This window comes from Rutidosis leptorrhynchoides, chromosome 9, assembly GCF_046630445.1.
Source record: "Rutidosis leptorrhynchoides isolate AG116_Rl617_1_P2 chromosome 9, CSIRO_AGI_Rlap_v1, whole genome shotgun sequence".
NCBI lineage: Eukaryota > Viridiplantae > Streptophyta > Magnoliopsida > Asterales > Asteraceae > Rutidosis > Rutidosis leptorrhynchoides.
The window spans coordinates 126,930,340-126,939,426 of NC_092341.1; positions in this window are offsets into that span (position 1 = coordinate 126,930,340).

A 9,087-nucleotide genomic window follows, 5' to 3' on the forward strand; every position below is an offset into this window, starting at 1 on the left:
GTAGAGCATGTGACATGTATATGAGTTACCTTGGTTTAAAGAATGTCGGCCACAAAATAGAAAAAGAAGGGAACGTGCACCTCAACCTTATTAAATTACAATCATTATACTTCATATCAATTATCATCATCTTTTATTCTTTTAATTGTAAACCAGAAACCGAAATATATACTTTTGCAGTAGCAGCTGCAGAACAGGAAACAACGGTAATCGAATGGAAACAATAACCTTTTACAGGTTTTTGATGGTCTTCAAAATAAGCTAAAAAGGGAAAGAAAGTAGCGAACAGCAGTGAAGCAGTAATAATAATGATATCATGTATATAACTGAAACAGAAAAAATTAAGCATAGCAACAGTAGCAGTTATATCAAGTGATCGAATCAGAAAATTTATTGGGGTAGTTGCAGTGTTTGTTTGAAGTTTACAGGAGGGATTAGTGGTTGTGATTTGTGGGTTTTATTTTGAACGGCAACACAGGAAGCTAAAGAGTGTTGTTGGGTGCGTTCTTGGGTTTTGTTTTACAGCGAAAATAAACATAAAATAATAGAAGTTGCAGGTGATTTTTGAATGTCAGTTATGGAGGTTGAAGAGTAACAGCGAGCAATAATAACTACAAATGGGTTTTTGAAAATCATATCAATAACAATGATCGAAGGTTGTATTTGTATAGTGATTAGGGATGGTGTTTCATAACGGAGATGGTGGTAGTAGTGCTCGATGAAAACGGTTTTAAAGTTTCAAGGTGGTGAGAGTGGTTGTGATTCGATGGTGGTGGTTCCCATGCATATGTATCATGTGTGTGTGTGTGTGTGTATATATATATATATATATATATATATATATATATATATATATATATATATATATATATATATATATATATATATATATATATATATATATATATATATATTGAGATTGTGAAAGAAACAAGAAAAGAGACATGATCACATGGTGGTGATTGTGAATGATAAGGAAAGAAAGTAGAAAATAATAGTAATCCTAGATGAATTGATCAATTGTTGTTTTATAGCCAAGAGATGGTCGATGAATCAAGTCATGGGTTTGAAGAAGCAAAGAAAAATACAAAGATAAAGGAGATAGTGATTAGATATTGAGATATATAGAAAGGGATATATAACAGAATGTTTACTAGTAGCCAAAAATCATATTGCGATGATGTAGGGTGTCGGGTGGAAGATGGTTTAGTCATTGATTGATAATGCATATGTATAAAGATATATATATTTATATGTACTAAAGTAATTATAATATAATAATAATAATACATTTAAAAATAATGATAAAAATAATAATATGATGATATTAATAATAATAAAAATAAAAATTTTAATAAATTCAATAATAATTAATAATAAAAATAATAACAATAATATTATTAATAATACTAATAATAACACTACTTATAATAATATTAATATTATTAATGATAATAATAATAATATTAATAATAATAATATATCAAATTTCATATCTATATGTTATATATACTAATATCATTAATATTGATATTACTATTAATATTTATTTTAATAAAAGTAATAATTATATTTTTCAATTTGTAAGTAAGTTTAACATGTTGATATTACCTATTATTAACTATGTAATATATAATGCTTAGCTAATATATATAATAACATATATTGTTATTTAATTTTTATATATTTTATATATATTACAATCTACATATCATATTAATTAGGTATAGAAATCATATATATATACATATATTATCAAATTACTATATCTATAATTATGTTTTATTTATCAAGTTTTATTAATTAGATGAAGGTATTAATTATATATATTAAAATAATTAAACTTAAAGTATAACATTATACATTTAATACTTTGTTAATGTTTACAATTTATGTTTGAAATCATTTACATTCAATATACTCTATATATTTAAAATAACAAGTTTTAGTTATTTTAAGTTATCTTAAACACATAATAGTTCATTAATATATTTAATTTATTATATATATAATTACATAATTATTTATATATACATTTTCTATTTACAATTTAAAGGTTCGTGAATCGTCGTAAATAGTCACAGGGTAAATGAATATATTAAAACAGTTCACAAATTTTGAGACCCAACATTACAGACATTGCTTATTGTGTCGAAATCATATAAGAATAAAGTTTAAATATGGTCGGAAATTTCCGGGTCGTCACACTGATAGCCTTACTGTGCCAATGCTGAGATTGTTCTACTCTTTCACAAGAGTGGAAACACCAGATTATGTAGAATTTCTTTGGGATCTGGTTCAGGCTCAAGTTGATATACCAAGGGGTTCCTACATCCCTTGTGAAAGGTTTTTTTGTATCTTTATCCATGATGCTATAAATACTTGCAGAAATGCAAATATTTTTGTACCAGGTACACATGGATTACAAATGAAGAGATTTAGGGAGTTGAAGATGAATACCCCGATGATTTCTGACAATCAATTCACTGCGCCGATTCCAAATTGGCTATTGAGGCTAGCTGAACCCCAAGACGCTCGTATGCGTTCATATTTTGAGGCTGTAAAAATACCTCTTCCGAACCCGGTATAACAAGTACAAGTTGAACCCGCCGCGGTTCCAGCCCCAGAGGTTGTAGAAGAACCTGTAGTACAACCACCCGGGCCAGCTAATCCTCCACTTAGGGTGAAATGTCCCGTTCAAATAGATTATAAACGTTCCATATTAATTGATTTTGTTGCGAGGTTTTGACCTCTATATGAGACATTTTTCAAAGACTGCATTCGTTTTTAAAACAAACCATAACCTTTATTTTATCGACAGACTGCTTTATGGTTTTTAAAACAAACCATAACCTTTATTTTATCGACAAGGTTAAAAGGACACCACCTAGATTATCCAGAAATGATAATCTAAAAATATCACACTTACACACTACCAATACATATTGGTTTACAATATTAATATGTTACAACAAAGTAAATCTCGAATGCAGTTTTAAACAATATTATACAAGCATGCTGACACCAAATCTTGTCCATATTTTAGCATGCAACAGTGGAAACACTAAATAATCACCTGAGAATAAACATGCTTTAAACGTCAACAAAAATGTTGGTGAGTTATAGGTTTAACCTATATATTTATCAAATTGTAATAATAGACCACAAGATTTCATATTTCAATATACATTCCATACATAGAGATAAAAATCATTCATATGGTGAACACCTGGTAACCGACATTAACAAGATGCATATAAGAATATCCCCTATCATTACGAGAAATCCTTCAAACATGATAAAAACGAATTCAAAGTACTAAAGCATCTGGTACTTTGGATGGGGTTCGTTAGACCCAATAGATCTATCTTTAGGATTCACGTCAATTAGTAGATCGGTTTACTAATTCTTAGGTTACCAAGCAAAAGGGGGCATATTCGGCTTCGATCATTCACCCATATAATGTAGTTTCATTAACTTGTGTCTATTTCGTAAAACATTTATAAAACTGCATGTATTCTCATCCCAAAATATTAGATTTTAAAAGTGGGACTATAACTCACTTTCACAGATTTTTACTGCGTCGGGAAGTAAGACTTGGCCACTGGTCGATTCACGAACCTATAACAAATATGTACATATATATCAAATGATGTTCAAAATATATTTACAACATTTTTAATACGTTTTACTATTTTAAGTTTATTAAGTCACACTTCCTCGTTAGTAACCTACAAATAGTTGTCCACAGTTAGATGTACAGAAATAAATCGATATATATTATCTTGAATCAATCCACGATCCAGTGTATACACGTCTCAGGCTAGATCACAACTCAAAGTATATATATTTTTGGAATCAACCTCAACCCTGTATAGCTAACTCAAACATTACTGCATATAGAGTGTCTATGGTTGTTCCAAATAATATATATACATGGGTAGATATGATATGTCAAAACATTTGCATACGTGTCTATGGTATCCCAAGATTACATAATATATTAGAATACATGTATAATACAATATGAGTTAGCTAGGATATGATTAATATAGATTTGTTACCAATTTTCACGTAACTACAACAAGCAAAATTATCCAATCTTGTTTTACCCATAACTTCTTCGTTTTAAATCCGTTTTGAGTGATTCAAGTTGCTATGGTTTCATATTGAACTTAAGTTTATGAATCTATACATAAAACATTTAAGTTTATAGTCGGAAATGCAGGTTACAAGTCATTTTTGTAAAGGTAGTCATTTCAGTCGAAAGAACGACGTCTAGATGACCATTTTGGAAAACATACTTCCACTTTGAGTTTAACCATGATTTTTAGATATAGTTTCAAGTTCATAAGAAAAATAATTTTCCCAGAAGAACAAATTTTAAATCAAAGTTTATCATAGTTTTTAATTAACTAACCCAAAACAGCCCGCGGTGTTACTACGACGGCGTATATCCGGTTTTACGGTGTTTTTCGTGTTTTCAGGTTTTAAATCATTAAGTTAGCATATCATATAGATATAGAACATGTGTTTAGTTGATTTTAATACTCAACTTAGAAGTATTAACTTTTGTTTGCGAACAAGTTTAGAATTAACTAAACTATGTTCTAGTGATTACAAGTTTAAACCTTCGAATAAGGTAGTTTTATATATATATGAATCGAATGATGTTATGAACATCATTACTACCTAAGGTTTTGTGGATAAACCTACTAGAAATGAGAAAAATGGATCTAGCTTCAAAGGATCCTTGGATGGTTTGAAAGTTCTTGAAGCAAAATCATGACACGAAAACAAGTTCAAGTAAGATTTCCTCCCGAAATAAGATTGTTAAAGTTATAGAATTTGAATCAAAGTTTGAATATGATTTTTACCTTATATTATAAAGATATCTTACTGTAAATAAGAAAATTTTATTGAGGTTGGATGATCACTCAAAGCGAATTTGCAAGATTGGAAGTAAGCTAGCAAACCTAGAAGTGTTGTTGGTGTGTTCTTGAGTAGTTGTTTTATAACTTGGTTTATGTATGGATTTATGAACTAGATTGAGCTAGATTTTGTTGAAGATGATGAAGAACACTTAGAACACTAAGAGAGTAATTGAGAGAGAGTAATTTGATTCAAGAAAATTGCAAAGTGAATGTGTTTGTGAGCTCTCATCTTCACGTGAACTTAAGCATCCTATATAGGCTCCATTAGTTTGTTGTTTTGTTAGATATTTCTTGCTAGATGTTAAATGATGGTTCCCACATGTGTTAGGTGACTCACAAGGGCTGCTAAGAGCTGATCATTGAAGTGTATATACCAATAGTAAATACATTTAGAAGCTGGGTATTGTACGAGTACGAATACGGGTGCATACGAGTAGAATTGTTGATGAAAATGAACGAGTATGTAATTGTAAGCATTTTTGTTAAGTAGAAGTACTTTGATAAGTGTCTTGAAGTTTTTCAAAAGTGTATGAATACATATTAAAACACTACAGGTATATACATTTTAACTGAGTCGTTAAGTCATCGTTAGTCGTTACATGTAAATGTTGTTTTGAAACCTTTAAGTTAGCGATCTTGTTAAATGTTGTTAACCCATTGTTTATTATATCTAATGAGATGTTAAATTATTACATTATCATGATATTATGATGTATTAATATATCTTAATATGATACATATATACATTTAAATGTTGTTACAACGATAATCGTTACATGTATGTCTCGTTTTGAAATCCTTAAGTTAGTAGTCTTGTTTTTACATATGTAGTTCATTGTTAATATACTTAATGAGATACATACTTATCATAATATCATGTTAACTATATATATATATATATATATATATATATATATATATATATATATATATATATATATATATATATATATATATATATATATATATATATCGTTAACATTATATTATGATAACGTTCGAGAATCGCCGGTCAACTTGGGTGGTCAATTATCTATACGAAACCTATTTCAATTAATCAAGTCTTAACAAGTTTGATTGCTTAACATGTTGGAAACACTTAATCATGTAAATTTCAATTTCATTTAATATAAATAAACGTGGAAAAGTTCGGGTCACTATAGTTCCAACCCGTTAAAAAAATTTCGTCCCGAAATTTTAAGTAGTAGGAAGTGTTGACGTATCTTCTGGAAAGAAGTGCGGGTATTTCTTCTTTATCTGATCTTCTCGTTCCCAGGTGAACTCGGGTCCTCTACGAGTATTCCATCGAACCTTAACAATTGGTATCTTGTTTTTCTTAAGTCTTTTAACCTCACGATCCATTATTTCGATGGGTTCTTCGATGAATTGAAGTTTTTCGTTGATTTGGATTTCGTCTAACGGAATAGTGAGATCTCCTTTAGCAAAACATTTCTTCAAATTCGAGACGTGGAAAGTGTTATGTACAGCCGTGAGTTGTTGAGGTAACTCAAGTCAGTAAGCTACTTGTCTGACATGATCAATAATCTTGAATGGTCCAATATACCTTGGATTTAATTTCCCTCGTTTACCAAATCGAACAACACCTTTCCAAGGTGCAACTTTAAGCATGACCATCTCTCCAATTTCAAATTCTATATCTTTTCTTTTAATGTCAGCGTAGCTCTTTTGTCGACTATGGGAGGTTTTCAACCGTTGTTGAATTTGGATGATCTTCTCGGTAGTTTCTTGTATTATCTTCGCACCCTTAATCTGTCTATCCCCCACTTCACTCCAACAAATCGGAGACCTGCACTTTCTACCATAAAGTGCTTCAAAGGGCGCCATCTCAATGCTTGAATGGTAGTTGTTGTTGTAGGAAAATTCTGCTAACGGAAGGTGTCGATCCTAACTGTTTTCGAAATCAATAACACATGCTCGTAGCATGTCTTCAAGCGTTTGTATCGTCCTTTCGCTCTGCCCATTAGTTTGTGGATGATAGACAGTACTCATGTCTAGACGAGTTCCTAATGCTTGCTGTAATGTTTGCCAGAATCTTGAAATAAATCTGCCATCCCTATCAGAGATAATAGAGATTGGTATTCCATGTCTGGAATCGACTTCCTTCAAATATAGTCGTGCTAACTTCTCCATCTTGTCATCTTCTCTTATTGGCAGGAAGTGTGCTGATTTGGTGAGACGATCAACTATTACCCAAATAGTATCAAAACCACTTGCAGTCCTTGGCAATTTAGTGATGAAATCCATGGTAATGTTTTCTCATTTCCATTCCGGGATTTCGGGTTGTTGAAGTAGACCTGATGGTTTCTGATGCTCCGCTTTGACCTTAGAACATGTCAAACATTCTCCTACATATTAAGCAACATCGGCTTTCATACCCGGCCACCAAAAATGTTTCTTGAGATCCTTGTACATCTTCCCCGTTCCAGGATGTATTGAGTTTCTGGTTTTATGAGCTTCTCTAAGTACCATTTCTCTCATATCTCCAAATTTTGGTACCCAAATCCTTTCAGCCCTATACCGGGTTCCGTCTTCCCGAATATTAAGATGCTTCTCCGATCCTTTGGGTATTTCATCCTTTAAATTTCTCTCTTTTAAAACTCCTTGTTGCACCTCATTTATTTGAGTAGTAAGGTTAGTGCGAATCATTATATTCATAGCTTTTACTCGAATAGGTTCTCTGTCCTTTCTGCTTAAGGCACCGGCTACCACATTTGCCGTCCTCGGGTGGTAACGAATCTCAAAGTCGTAATCATTCAGTAATTCAATCCACCTGCGCTGCCTCATGTTCAGTTGTTTTTGATTAAATATGTGTTAAAGACTTTTGTGGTCGGTATATATAATACTTTTGACCCCATATAAGTAGTGCCTCCAAGTCTTTAATGAAAAAACAACCGCGCCTAATTCCAAATCATGCTTCGTATAATTCTGCTCGTGAATCTTCAATTGTCTAGACGCATAATACACAACCGAGACCTTGCTTTGAGGCGTCACAATATATTACAAAATCATCATTCCCTTCAGGTAATGACAATATAGGTGCCATAGTTAACTTTTTCTTCAAAAATTGAAACGCTTTCTCTTGTTCATCTTTCCATTCAAATTTCTTCCCTTTATACGTTAATGCAGTGAAGGGTTTTGCTATTATGGAAAAATCTTGGATGAATCTTCTGTAGTAACCAGCTAGTCCTAAAAATTGGCGTATATGTTTCGGAGTTTTTGGGGTCTCCCACTTTTCAATAGTTTCAATCTTTGCTGGATCCACCTGAATACCTGCTTTTTCACTATATGACCGAGGAATTGAACTTCTTCAAACCAAAATGCACACTTAGAAAACTTAGCATATAGTTTTTCTTTCCTTAACAACTCTAGAACTTTTCTCGAATGTTCTTTGTGCTCTTGATCATTCTTAGAGTAAATAAGTATGTCATCGATGAAAACAATGACAAACTTGTCAAGATATGGCCCACACACTCGGTTCATGAGGTCCATAAACACAGCTGGTGAAATGTCCCGTTCTTATTGATTAAAAACGTTCCATATTAATTGATTTCGTTGCGAGGTTTTGACCTCTATATGAGACGTTTTTCAAAGACTGCATTCATTTTTAAAACAAACCATAACCTTTATTTCATAAATAAAGGTTTAAAAAGCTTTACGTAGATTATCAAATAATGATAATCTAAAATATCCTGTTTACACACGACCATTACATAATGGTTTACAATACAAATATGTTACATCGAAATCAGTTTCTTGAATGCAGTTTTTACACAATATCATACAAATATGGACTCCAAATCTTGTCCTTATTTTAGTATGCAACAGCGGAAGCTCTTAATATTCACCTGAGAATAAACATGCTTTAAACGTCAACAAAAATGTTGGTGAGTTATAGGTTTAACCTATATATATCAAATCGTAACAATAGACCACAAGATTTCATATTTCAATACACATCCCATACATAGAGATAAAAATCATTCATATGGTGAACACCTGGTAACCGACATTAACAAGATGCATATATAAGAATATCCCCATCATTCCGGGACACCCTTCGGATATGATATAAATTTCGAAGTACTAAAGCATCCGGTACTTTGGATGGGGCTTGTTGGGCCCAATAGATCTA